This window comes from Schistocerca nitens, chromosome 2 (assembly GCF_023898315.1).
Source record: "Schistocerca nitens isolate TAMUIC-IGC-003100 chromosome 2, iqSchNite1.1, whole genome shotgun sequence".
Lineage (NCBI taxonomy): Eukaryota > Metazoa > Arthropoda > Insecta > Orthoptera > Acrididae > Schistocerca > Schistocerca nitens.
Window position 1 is genome coordinate 478,405,990 of NC_064615.1, and position 13,896 is coordinate 478,419,885.

Below are 13,896 nucleotides of genomic sequence, written 5' to 3' on the forward strand. Positions count from 1 at the left end.
GCCATAAATTAAAATAATATCTAGTTTTTCTTCATTACCAAAGGCCTGCATATCAACTAGATGATGACAAATGTAAAAAGCCACAAGAAAACAGGTTTTAATGCGGCAACGTATGTGAATTATGTTACAGTATGAGAGCAGTTTAGCAGACCAGATTAGGAGACTTGTACACTGAAGGTAGAGTGTGCCATTGTGATATTGGTATATTTACGGCAGGATACAGGTGCCAGTGCAGGCAATCACTGCTCTGAGCACAGTACTACATAAAATGCATTATGTCATAAACTGTGACGCCATTGCTATCCTTTACAAGCCACATATTGCAGAGCATATGAGGTTTAGAAACGTGAAACCAAGTGTCTTACCACTAATTGTACCTCTAGTTGTCATTTCACAACAATAAACATTATGCGCAGGACATCCATCATTCTGATACCACATTATTTGACACATTATAAGAGGTGGACCGGTTCAAGTAAGGTACAGCTCAAGAAGGGGCCAAACTATACCCCATTAGGAATGAAACATGGGCCTGTGATGTGTTGTCATACAATACCACACCATACATTAAACTCCACTGACATAGTACGTCAATCACATCACAATTACCGGCAGCGTGAGGTGCGTGCTTGAGTCCCAGGATGTGCACTAGCTGTGCGCTTCATTTATTTCAAGCGTCAACTTTGCTTCGCGATTTCTCAGGATGTAATTGACGTATTGCAATGCAACCAACGCCATTAGTTTTGTGGCTTTTCATGATATTGATTGCATACGAAATAATAGGGGGTTTCCGTTTAAAAATACACAAGCTTGTGCTGAAAATACTATTTGTTTACGTTTTAAAATTTCGCTTAGTATTTGGTTTCCTAAGCCCCTGCCGTACATTCATGCTGGTGAAAACCATTTTTGAATATCTATTGTTGTTCCAGAGATATTTGAGGTGGCAGAATTAGGTGAGACACCCTGTATATGAAGTTTAAATAGTAGTACACTGCACCACTGGAATTTATACCTGTAAGCTACCGTCTGGGATCCATGATATGAGAAAAAGTATCAATATCTACAGTCAAGAAAATAATAATAGAAGAACAAAATTACTGGATGTACTACATCTGGAGTATGTGAGTAATAATTGTAATAAAAACCGAAATGACCTGAGTGATAAACTTAAATCTCTTTTTCCAAAGTTAACTGTGCATGAAGCAGTTAGTGAGGGCATGGTGAAATTTATCCTGTTTTGCAATCAGGATCCAAATACTTCATAGTTTAGTTCAGTCAAAAACTAAACATAACGTACACCAAAGATAAATGTGTACTTACTGTGCTAATGATCTTTCAGTCACATAGAAAAAAAACTGTGGTTAAACTAAATTGTACACTTTTTTGCATTGTCTTATTAACTAATTTTTTGGAATTATCAGTTGAAAAAGGAAATCTCTCAGTCATGTTAGTCTAAATTCTAAATAATCTAGTACAGTAGAGCGTACCACCACTTTGAAGCTTACTGACCTATTTTGATGCCTCATAATCCTCACAGATCGTCTTTTACTGCTGTCGTTGTGATGGTTATTAGGTGCTCTAAACACTTGTTAAATGATTCAAAACAACACAGTCTTGTTTACTTTTAATTTCATTCACCTTTATTGACATCAAACATAATTACAATGATCAGCTTGTAGGTAATGACTCTGACAGATATTACAACACAATCAGCAGCTCACATATGCCCTAATTAGCCTACCAAAATTAATACGTATTCATTCAGAATAAACAAGTGATTGAATAACATACTTCTGATAGTAAAAGTCACTGTAACTAAACAAATTGACTAGAGAGCTTGAACTGTGGTAACTGACATAATGAATATTTCAATACTGTAGCTCAACTGAGGCTGACAGAGATGTACCCTCATGTAATGAATGATGGGTGACAACTGTCTGAACCTTTATGTGCAAGGCCTATTTAACGACACATGTAAGACTTTTTACAATATGGTAAAATACACAGTAATTACATACCTATTCAGTTATAACACAAAACAGTGGAACACTCCTATCACCATACACAAATCTGCATAAGACAAGGAAAACAATTTCTAAGGTACCAGGTACTGAACCATGCTGAATCACCCATATCAGTACACAATGTACCCTCCACAGGTGGCAACACAGATGTTGACTCTGGCATCCAGACAACTGTACAGATGGCATATACAGTTGTTATGCTGCACCTGCTGGACCTGTTCATGCAGTTCTATAAGATTTGCTGGTTGATGTGTCACACGAGTCATTTCTCATCCCATGATATCCCATATTGGAGATGGCATATACAGTTGTTATGCTGCACCTGCTGGACCTGTTCATGCAGTTCTATAAGATTTGCTGGTTGATGTGTCACACGAGTCATTTCTCATCCCATGATATCCCATATTGGAAATGGCATATACAGTTGTTATGCTGCACCTGCTGGACCTGTTCATGCAGTTCTATAAGATTTGCTGGTTGATGTGTCACACGAGTCATTTCTCATCACACGATATCCCATATTGGAGATGGCATATACAGTTGTTATGCTGCACCTGCTAGACCTGTTCATGCAGTTCTATAAGATTTGCTGGTTGATGTGTCACACGAGTCATTTCTCATCCCATGATATCCCATATTGGAGACTGGCCAGGGAAGTTCCTGCACGTCTTGCAGGGCATGTTGAGTTTCATGAGCAGTGTGTGGGCAAACATCATCCTGTTGGAACAACACATCACCTTCCTGTTGCAAGAACAGCAAAAGACAGGTCTAACAACATTCTTCATGTACCAAGCACTGGTTAGCATCCCCTCCAGAAACACCAAAAGTGAGTGAGAGTTATTGCTTATCGCACCCCAGACAATAAGGCTGCGGTTGGGCCAGGTGTCTTCAACAAATGCACTCTGCAAGATAGAGCTCACCAGGTCTATGTTGTACTTGCAAATAACCATCACATGTGTACAGGCAGAATGTGCTTTCACCACTGAAGATCATGGTGCACCATTTCATCTTCCAAGTGATTCTCTGATGGCACAATTCGAACCATGTGTATCAATACTGTGATGTGAGTGAAAGATGGGCTAGAGTTGTGTGGGCCCATAGTCCCATTGGTTTGCAACAGTTTGTGTTGACATGTATGGGCTCACAAGTCCTCTTATCTGTGCTGTGATATCTATACAATCTGCCATTGTTGCCCTTATAATACAATGATCTTGGTGGGTGGGTGTGCTGCATGGATAGCCAGAATGTCATCTAAAAGTGTGAGAATGTTCACATGACCACTGACACCAGCATCATTGCACTACTGATGGAGCATGTCCAACCTGCGTGGCAATTCTCTGAAAGTACCATGCTGCCACTCAGAAGGCCACAATTTGACCCCTTTCAGACTCACTTAGTTGGCTGTAGGAAGTACAAGTGCATCTCTGTGGCATGGTTACCTGCTTGCTTCACACATTTCCCTCACAAAGAGCCTTATGGCTATGAGTATTCCCTATTAAAGAGTAGACACAGATGATGCTCTGGCAGCTACATGTTGGTGGACAACATTGAAAGCATTATTAGTACACCTACTATCACCCTGGTGCCATATTCCATTATTGGATCAAATGGACGACACCTTTCCAGGTGTACTATTTTTTTTTAATTTTTTTTTTTTTTTTTTTTTTTTTTGCAGTAGTGTATTACTTAAATGAGCTATATATTAGTGTCATTCAATTCAGCAACACTGTAAAATGAAAACCACTGAAACAATGGTGATGGCATTGCCTATGGCAGAAGTTGTGGTCTCTATAAGGGTGCTGACACGCTGTTGGAAGAACACGGGTGCACATGCACATCGTGACAGAGAGAGCTCATCTATGCATCGAGCATCCACCGTGCTCAGTAGTGCTGAAAACAGAGAACGGAGGCTTCAAAAGAAGAGCAAATGGGTGTAGTGGGTTTCTTTACAGTAGAAGGAGTGTGCAGAATGGAAAATTGTCAAAGGGTGGGAGAGGGTATGAATTGCACTGCATGTTTGTTGCAATGGTCAAGGTGTGACATAGGCGATTCAAGGAAGGACGAATGTCATTGACCAATGATGCACGATCTGGAACGCCACACTGCATTGCTGATACCACTGTCTGGCAGGTGGATGCCCTCATTGTTGAAGAATGATGAGTTACGGTGGCCACCACTGCCCCAGAAATCAGACTGGGAATCAGAATTGTAATGGATATTCAGTTCTCCATGAACCATGGACCTTGCCGTTGGTGGGGAGGCTTGCGTGCCTCAGCGATACAGATGGCCGTACCGTAGGTGCAACCACAACGGAGGGGTATCTGTTGAGAGGCCAGACAAACATGTGGTTCCTGAAGAGGGGCAGCAGCCTTTTCAGTAGTTGCAGGGGCAACAGTCTGGATGATTGACTGATCTGGCCTTGTAACATTAACCAAAACGGCCTTGCTGTGCTGGTACTGCGAATGGCTGAAAGCAAGGGGAAACTACAACCGTAATTTTTCCAGAGGACATGCAGCTTTACTGTATGATTAAATGATGATGGCGTCCTCTTGGGTAAAATATTCCGGAGGTAAAATAGTCCCCCATTCGGATCTCCGGGCGGGGACTACTCAAGAGGACGTTGTTATCAGGAGAAAGAAAACAGGCATTCTACGGATCGGAGCGTGGAATGTCAGATCCCTTAATCGGGCAGGTAGGTTAGAAAATTTAAAAAGAGAAATGGATAGGTTAAAGTTAGATATAGTGGGAATTAGTGAAGTCCGGTGGCAGGAGGAACAAGACTTTTGGTCAGGTGATTACAGGGTTATAAATACAAAATCAAATAGGGGTAATGCAGGAGTAGGTTTAATAATGAATAAAAAAATAGGAGTGTGGGTTAGCTACTACAAACAGCATAGTGAACGCATTATTGTGGCCAAGATAGACACAAAGCCCATGCCTACTACAGTAGAAAAAGTTTATATGCCAACTAGCTCTGCAGATGATGAAGAAATTGATGAAATGTATGATGAGATAAAAGAAATTATTCAGGTAGTGAAGGGAGACGAAAATTTAATAGTCATGGGTGACTGGAATTCGCCAGTAGGAAAAGGGAGAGAAGGAAACATAGTAGGTGAATATGGATTGGGGGAAGAAATGAAAGAGGAAGCCGCCTTGTAGAATTTTGCACAAGCATAACTTAATCATAGCTAACACTTGGTTCAAGAATCATAAAAGAAGGCTGTATACCTGGAAGAATCCTGGAGATACTAATAGGTATCAGATAGATTATATAATGGTAAGACAGAGATTTAGGAACCAGGTTTTAAATTGTAAGACATTTCCAGGGGCAGATGTGGATTCTGACCACAATCTATTGGTTATGAACTGCAGATTGAAACTGAAGAAACTGCAAAAAGGTGGGAATTTAAGGAGATGGGACCTGGATAAACTGACTAAACCAGAGGTTGTAGAGAGTTTCAGGGAGAGCATAAGGGAACAATTGACAGGAATGGGGGAAAGAAAGACAGTAGAAGAAGAATGGGTAGCTCTGAGGGATGAAGTAGTGAAGGCAGCAGAGGATCAAGTAGGTAAAAAGACGAGGACTAATAGAAATCCTTGGGTAACAGAAGAAATATTGAATTTAATTGATGAAAGGAGAAAATATAAAAATGCAGTAAATGAAGCAGGCAAAAGGGAATACAAACGTCTCAAAAATGAGATCGACAGGAAGTGCAAAATGGCTAAGCAGGGATGGTTAGAGGACAAATGTAAGGATGTAGAGGCTTGTCTCACTAGGGGTAAGATAGATACTGCCTACAGGAAAATTAAAGAGACCTTTGGAGAGAAGAGAACCACTTGTATGAATATCAAGAGCTCAGATGGCAACCCAGTTCTAAGCAAAGAAGGGAAGGCAGAAAGGTGGAAGGAGTATATAGAGGGTTTATACAAGGGCGATGTACTTGAGGACAGTATTATGGAAATGGAAGAGAATGTAGATGAAGATGAAATGGGAGATAAGATACTGCGTGAAGAGTTTGACAGAGCACTGAAAGACCTGAGTCGAAACGAGGCCCCGGGAGTAGACAACATTCCATTACAACTACTGATGGCCTTGGGAGAGCCAGTCATGACAAAACTCTACCATCTGGTGAGCAAGATGTATGAGACAGGCGAAATACCCACAGACTTCAAGAAGAATATAATAATTCCAATACCAAAGAAAGCAGGTGTTGACAGATGTGAAAATTACCGAACTATCAGTTTAATAAGTCATGGCTGCAAAATACTAACGCGAATTCTGTACAGACGAATGAAAAATCTGGTAGAAGCGGACCTCGGGGAAGATCAGTTTGGATTCCGTAGAAATGTTGGAACACGTGAGGCAATACTAACCTTACGACTTATCTTAGAAGAAAGATTAAGAAAAGGCAAACCTACGTTTCTAGCATTTGTAGACTTAGAGAAAGCTTTTGACAACGTTAACTGGAATGCTCTCTTTCAAATTCTGAAGGTGGCAGGGGTAAAATACAGGGAGCAAAAGGCTATTTACAATTTGTACAGAAACCAGATGGCAGTTATAAGAGTCGAGGGGCATGAAAGGGAAGCAGTGGTTGGGAAAGGAGTGAGACAGGGTTGTAGCCTCTCCCCGATGTTATTCAATCTGTATATTGAGCAAGCAGTAAAGGAAACAAAAGAAAAATTCGGAGTAGGTATTAAAATTCATGGAGAAGAAGTAAAAACTTTGAGGTTCGCCGATGACATTGTAATTCTGTCAGAGACAGCAAAGGACTTGGAAGAGCAGTTGAACGGAATGGACAGTGTCTTGAAAGGAGGATATAAGATGAACATCAACAAAAGCAAAACGAGGATAATGGAATGTAGTCAAATTAAATCGGGTGATGCTGAGGGGATTAGATTAGGAAATGAGACACTTAAAGTAGTAAAGGAGTTTTGCTACTTAGGGAGTAAAATAACTGATGATGGTCGAAGTAGAGAGGATATAAAATGTAGACTGGCAATGGCAAGGAAATCGTTTCTGAAGAAGAGAAATTTGTTAACATCGAGTATAGATTTAAGTGTCAGGAAGTCGTTTCTGAAAGTATTTGTATGGAGTGTAGCCATGTATGGAAGTGAAACATGGACGATAACCAGTTTGGACAAGAAGAGAATAGAAGCTTTCGAAATGTGGTGCTACAGAAGAATGCTGAAGATAAGGTGGGTAGATCACGTAACTAATGAGGAGGTATTGAATAGGATTGGGGAGAAGAGAAGTTTGTGGCACAACTTGACTAGAAGAAGGGATCGGTTGATAGGACATGTTTTGAGGCATCAAGTGATCACAAATTTAGCATTGGAGGGCAGCGTGGAGGGTAAAAATCGTAGAGGGAGACCAAGAGATAAATACACTAAGCAGATTCAGAAGGATGTAGGTTGCAGTAGGTACTGGGAGATGAAGAAGCTTGCACAGGATAGAGTAGCATGGAGAGCTGCGTCAAACCAGTCTCAGGACTGAAGACCACAACAACAACAACAACAACATTCAGTTCTCCATGTACACTTTTGACATTGTACAATGAACTTCAACTACCCACACTCCATCCACTGGCAAAAAATGCACTACAGCCTTTAGTATTCTTTTGAAGCTACTGTTTCTCTGTTCTCATTACCACTAAGTGCTGTGGATGGGCAAAGTGTTCACAATCTCATGCTGTCGTCATGTGGGTGTACACCTATGTCTCTCCAGCAGTGAGTTTTGGGCCTCAGTGCTCTTATAGTGCTGCTTCCGCAAGAAATGGCATTACAATCCCATCAGCTGTTTTCACTTTACACCCATAAGTCTGTTTCTTTTCCAGTAACTCTAAGAGACAAAACTATACAGATAAAGGTACTGCACATGCAGCCAAAACAAGGGAGTATCTGTAAAGAGGCCAGACTGATTTGTGGTTCCTGAAGAGGGTAGCAACTTTTGAGGAGTTTCAGGGGTAACTCTAAATGATTGACTGATCTAGCCTTGTAACATTAGCCACAGTGGCCTTACTGTCTGGCACTGCAAATGGCTGAAAGTAAGGGGAAAGTGCAACAATGATTTTTTTCCGAAGGTATGCTGCTGTTCTGTATAGTTAAATGGTGATGGTATCCTCTCAAGTAAAATATTCATGAGATAAAATAGTACCCCTTTCTGATCTCTAGATGGGGACTACTCTCCATCTACATCTATACATCTACTCTGCAAATCACACTTTTGCTTGGCAGAGTGTCATCCAATGACCTTTAAGGTATTTTGCTACCATTCCACTCTCAAACAGTGTGTGGACAAAATAAACACTTAATTTTTCCGATGCAAGCTCTGATTTATTTTATTGCAATAATCATTTCTCCAAATGTACATTGGTGCCAACAAAATATTTTCGCATTTGGAGGAGAAAGTTGCTGTTTGAAATTTCATGAAATGAAAAATGGCTTTTTATTAACAATTGCCACCCCAACTCACGTAACATGTCTGTAAAACTCTCTCCCGTGTTTCACGATAATAGAGAACGATCACCCTTCTTTGTACTTTGTAGATGTCCAATGTCAATCCTGTCTGATGCAGATCCCATACCATGCAGCAGTACGCTACACAAGTGTAGTGTCAGCAGTTTCACTAGTAGACCTGTTGCACCTTGTGTTCTGCCATCGTCTGGAGCATGTTATGTTCAGCAGAAACAAAACTGGCATTCTACAGATCAGAGCATAGGATGTTACATCTCTTAATTGGATTCCTAGATTAGAGAACTTAGAAAGGGAAATGGGTAGTTTGAAGTTAAATTTAATAATAAGATTAGAATACATAATGAGGGATTGGTACAAGACTAACCCAAAGAACATCCAAATTGGAAGGCCCAAAGACAACATAAGTTTAAACTAGCTAGGATTTGCATGTGACCTTGCTCTCTTGTCAAATAGTAGGCTATTTAGGAAACCAAACAATAAGTTATCTCACTACAGGAAATAGCACAGAAAATTGTAATATCCTTTGAAAAAACAGTCCTCATGTTAACTGACCCACCACTTATAAACAAAATTGCCATAGGAAACCAAGAAATCAAAATTGTGGATAAATTTAAATTTCTGGGAGAAATCATAACATATAACCTCAATGAAAAGCCAACATGGCAAAACACAATAAACAAACTGACTGGAGCACAATATATCACCCAGAACACCTACAACAAAAAGAGCCTGTCAAAAGCAATAAAATTAAAATAGCAAAAAACAGTCACTCAACCAGGAATAACATATGCAAGGGGAACTATCTTTAAAACAGCTAACACTGCACAAATAGACAAAATACTCAAAATAGAGAGAAGAATCATAAGAAACTGCATCAACAAGTCATACCAGAAAGACAGACACTGGAGAGTAGCTACAAACGAAACAGTCTACAAGGAAATAGAACCGGTATCAGGAATAAACGCATTTCATTTTTCAGACATATAATCAGAACATCAGAGAACAGGACCATCAGGAGAATAATAGATGCTTCAAATAGCTCTAAGCATTACAGGACTTAACATCTGAGGTTATCAGTCCCCTAGACTTAGACCCTAAGTAACCTAAGGACATCACACACATATCCATACCCCAGACCGGATTCAAACCTGCAACCATAGCAGCAGTGCGGTTCCAGACTGAAGCGCCTAGAACCGCTCGGCCACAGCGGCTGACAGAATAATAGAAAATTTTGGAATAGTAAGCACAACATTAAGTGGATTACAGAAATCAAGGAAGATATGGATGAGCTTCAGATTACATTGGAAGACCTAAGAAACAAAACTGAAAAAACTCAGGAAACTCGCAGACAAACAAATCAGACTGCAAATGGGAATCAACAAACAGTCAATAGGAAGGGTGATTTCTGATGAAGAAAGGATGAGATCCAAGACAATGAAGAAATACTGGGCTGACAGGAAACTGAAAAGTTCTTTGTATAAAATTGGCTAGAGTGGTCCAATGAAGGCCATAAAATGTAAATAATAATAATAATAAGGTTCAATGTTTTTCACGCATATTGACAACAGTTTGAAAGATTCCTACCTCATTCTGGAATCAAAGAGAGGGTCAAGAAATCTAGCCTGGTATTTTATTCGGATTTTATGAGCGGATGATTTTACATTGTTCAAACAGCCTGGTGTAATTCGTTTTGTTGACAGAACAATATCATCTGCATACGAATAGTTAGGGGATTTTTATGGGAGAAGTGATAATTGTCTCCAGCTCGTTAGTACACGGTGCAAAGAGTATGGGATTCAACATAAATCCATGTGGGAGATTTGTTGTAAGAAGACGTGGTCTACATACTTTATTCCAGAATCGAATCCATATGCACCTTCTGAAGCCATACAGGTAATACACTCCTGGAAATGGAAAAAAGAACACATTGACACCGATGTGTCAGACCCACCATACTTGCTCCGGACACTGCGAGAGGGCTGTACAAGCAATGATCACACGCACGGCACAGCGGACACACCAGGAACCGCGGTGTTGGCCGTCGAATGGCGCTAGCTGCGCAGCATTTGTGCACCGCCGCCGTCAGTGTCAGCCAGTTTGCCGTGGCATACGGAGCTCCATCGCAGTCTTTAACACTGGTAGCATGCCGCGACAGTGTGGACGTGAACCGTATGTGCAGTTGACGGACTTTGAGCGAGGGCGTATAGTGGGCATGCGGGAGGCCGGGTGGACGTACCGCCGAATTGCTCAACACGTGGGGCGTGAGGTCTCCACAGTACATCGATGTTGTCGCCAGTGGTCGGCGGAAGGTGCACGTGCCCGTCGACCTGGGACCGGACCGCAGCGACGCACGGATGCACGCCAAGACCGTAGGATCCTACGCAGTGCCGTAGGGGACCGCACCGCCACTTCCCAGCAAATTAGGGACACTGTTGCTCCTGGGGTATCGGCGAGGACCATTCGCAACCGTCTCCATGAAGCTGGGCTACGGTCCCGCACACCGTTAGGCCGTCTTCCGCTCACGCCACAACATCGTGCAGCCCGCCTCCAGTGGTGTCGCGACAGGCGTGAATGGAGGGGCGAATGGAGACGTGTCGTCTTCAGCGATGAGAGTCGCTTCTGCCTTGGTGCCAATGATGGTCGTATGCGTGTTTGGCGCCGTGCAGGTGAGCGCCACAATCAGGACTGCATACGACCGAGGCACACAGGGCCAACACCCGGCATCATGGTGTGGGGAGCGATCTCCTACACTGGCCGTACACCACTGGTGATCGTCGAGGGGACACTGAATAGTGCACGGTACATCCAAACCGTCATCGAACCCCTCGTTCTACCATTCCTAGACCGGCAAGGGAACTTGCTGTTCCAACAGGACAATGCACGTCCGCATGTATCCCGTGCCACCTAACGTGCTCTAGAAGGTGTAAGTCAACTACCCTGGCCAGCAAGATCTCCGGATCTGTCCGCCATTGAGCATGTTTGGGACTGGATGAAGCGTCGTCTCACGCGGTCTGCACGTCCAGCACGAACGCTGGTCCAACTGAGGCGCCAGGTGGAAATGGCATGGCAAGCCGTTCCACAGGACTACAACCAGCATCTCTACGATCGTCTCCATGGGAGAATAGCAGCCTGCATTGCTGCGAAAGGTGGATATACACTGTACTAGTACCGACATTGTGCATGCTCTGTTGCCTGTGTCCATGTGCCTGTGGTTCTGTCAGTGTGATCATGTGATGTATCTGACCCCAGGAATGTGTCAATAAAGTTTCCCCTTCCTGGGACAATGAATTCACGGTGTTCTTATTTCAATTTCCAGGAGTGTATGCGCCTTCTGAAGCCATACAGGTAATATGCACCTTCTGAAGCCATACAGGTACGTGAGCATTATCATAAACTTCAAGGACATGAAGAAAGGCAGCAGAAAATTCTCTGTTCTTGCGCCTGCGTCGTAGGATGGGACTAGAGACCACGGCGAGCATACTTGCCACTGGCTGTATTTCACCTTAGATTGCTGTCACCAAGCGGCAAACTCCTCAACTTCTCCACTATCCATTAGTGCTATGTTGAAGTTAGAAAGTATTCTGGTTCATTGTCTGGAAGTTATCCTGCTGATGTGAGGTAAGCGCACTATATTAACTGTTACAACTAAATATAAACTTCTAGTAAATACGATTGGTAGTCACAGCCGAAATCTACGTAATTTAAGCTTTAACAGCATTTTTCAAAGTAAGATCTAGTGTTAATTGTCAGATCTGTAGAACTGCATGGCGTCAAATTGGGCAAAGAGGCCATGACTGGCTACTTTGTTTCACACTAAAGTCGCTGTACTTTTTATGTAAATTATTTTCATGAGACTAAGACCAATCTCATTTTGTGCATTTACATACTTTTACAATTGTAAAAACTTGATATTAAGGCCTATCTTAACATAGTTACCTAGTTTCATCTTTGCTGAACGAAGACAGCATTTCTCTTTGAACTGCTTACATTTCACGTTTGTTCCGACGCAGTTATGGTGTCCAAATAACCAGAAGAAGAGCCTGGGACTCCAAGGTGAACCAACGAGCTATTAATGCTGTAAAAAAAGAGATGGTATGCGGTGGAAAGCAGCTGCTAAAAGCTTTAACGTACCCAGGAACATCCTAAAACGTCGTGTTCTTAAAAAATCAACACGCTACCAAAAACAAAAAATGTCTAGGACACTACCATGCTGTTTTTTATGAAGAACAAGAACAGCAGCTTGTACAACGTCTTTTGGATATAAATGTTCGTTTTTATAGAATTACAGTAGCTGACCTGCATAATCTTGCTTACGAACAGAATGGAATAATTTCTTTAATAACTTCAACCATGACTTCAGAAAGCAAGATTCGGAAATTGTTTTGAGAAAGCCAGAGGCGACTTCTACAGCGAAAGACCAAGAATTCAGCAAAATAATAGTTACTAAATCCTTTAATATTTTAGAGGATTCCCGGAAAAGTCACTTATTTTTTGCACTGAAAGGTAGACTGCCAGTTGCTGAAAGAGGTGTTCTACGTTTGTTATTTGTGCTTCGGCAGGTGGAACTTTTATTCCTCCTTTCGACATATTTCCCACACAGCGTATGAAAGTAAAGCTCCAAGATGGTTCTCCACCTGAGACAGCTTTTGCTTGTCACCCGTTAGGGTTGATGCAAAGTGAGATATTTACACCGTTATTTGATCTTTTTTAAGTATGCTAAACCAACAAAAGACGACCCTAATACTTGATTGACGTGCTATGTGCACCAGGAACCTTGATTTCATTGAAAAGGTTAGGAATAACTAAACAATTTTAACCCAGATAGTCCTGAATTATTTGTTGTTCAAAAATTGATTTATATCTTATCTACATTCATTCACAAGGTTGTAAGGAAGAAAGTAAAACCAATTTTGAGTATTTATTTTTATTTAGTATTTCGAAAAATGGGCGTCCTTCCAGAAGGACGTCAGGACAATAAGGGATCATGTTTTTAAAGTATATGACATTGCACAATTAACTTGTTTTGGTTTTTATACTTTCAAATAAACATAAATAAATTTGAATTATGGGCTAAAACAGCTAATAAATACAAAAAAACAAAGAAAAGAACCTATACACATATTTTATGCACTAGTATGAGTAGACAAAAAGTAACAAACATGAAGTGGTTCGTCACATTTTACGCACATATTAGTAGTTTCTTTGTGGAAACTTCGACATTTCAGCTGCTTCTTCGTTTTTGTTATCTTGTCCGTTGGTAATTCAGCAACATAATGTTCTCTCCCATCAAATCTAGAATCTAGTTTTGCCCTCTTACTAGGAAATCCTCTGCTGGTAGTGACTCATTTGTTACTTTCAAGAATTGCAGTGAAAATTCGACGACGAAATGTCAGATGAT

At 41.3% G+C, this 13,896-nt stretch overlaps 1 long non-coding RNA gene across 1 annotated transcript; it reads right to left on the reverse strand.

Annotated features, from left to right (window-relative positions):
* Positions 1 to 1,708: 1,708 nt before the first annotated feature.
* LOC126234449 (uncharacterized) lies at positions 1,709 to 12,640 on the reverse strand. The gene is made up of 3 exons (XR_007544725.1): positions 12,435 to 12,640; positions 2,588 to 2,741; positions 1,709 to 2,239 (listed from the first exon to the last, which is right to left on the reverse strand). It is a non-coding gene; the product is annotated as an uncharacterized LOC126234449 (long non-coding RNA).
* Between the last annotated feature and the right edge of the window lie 1,256 nt (positions 12,641 to 13,896).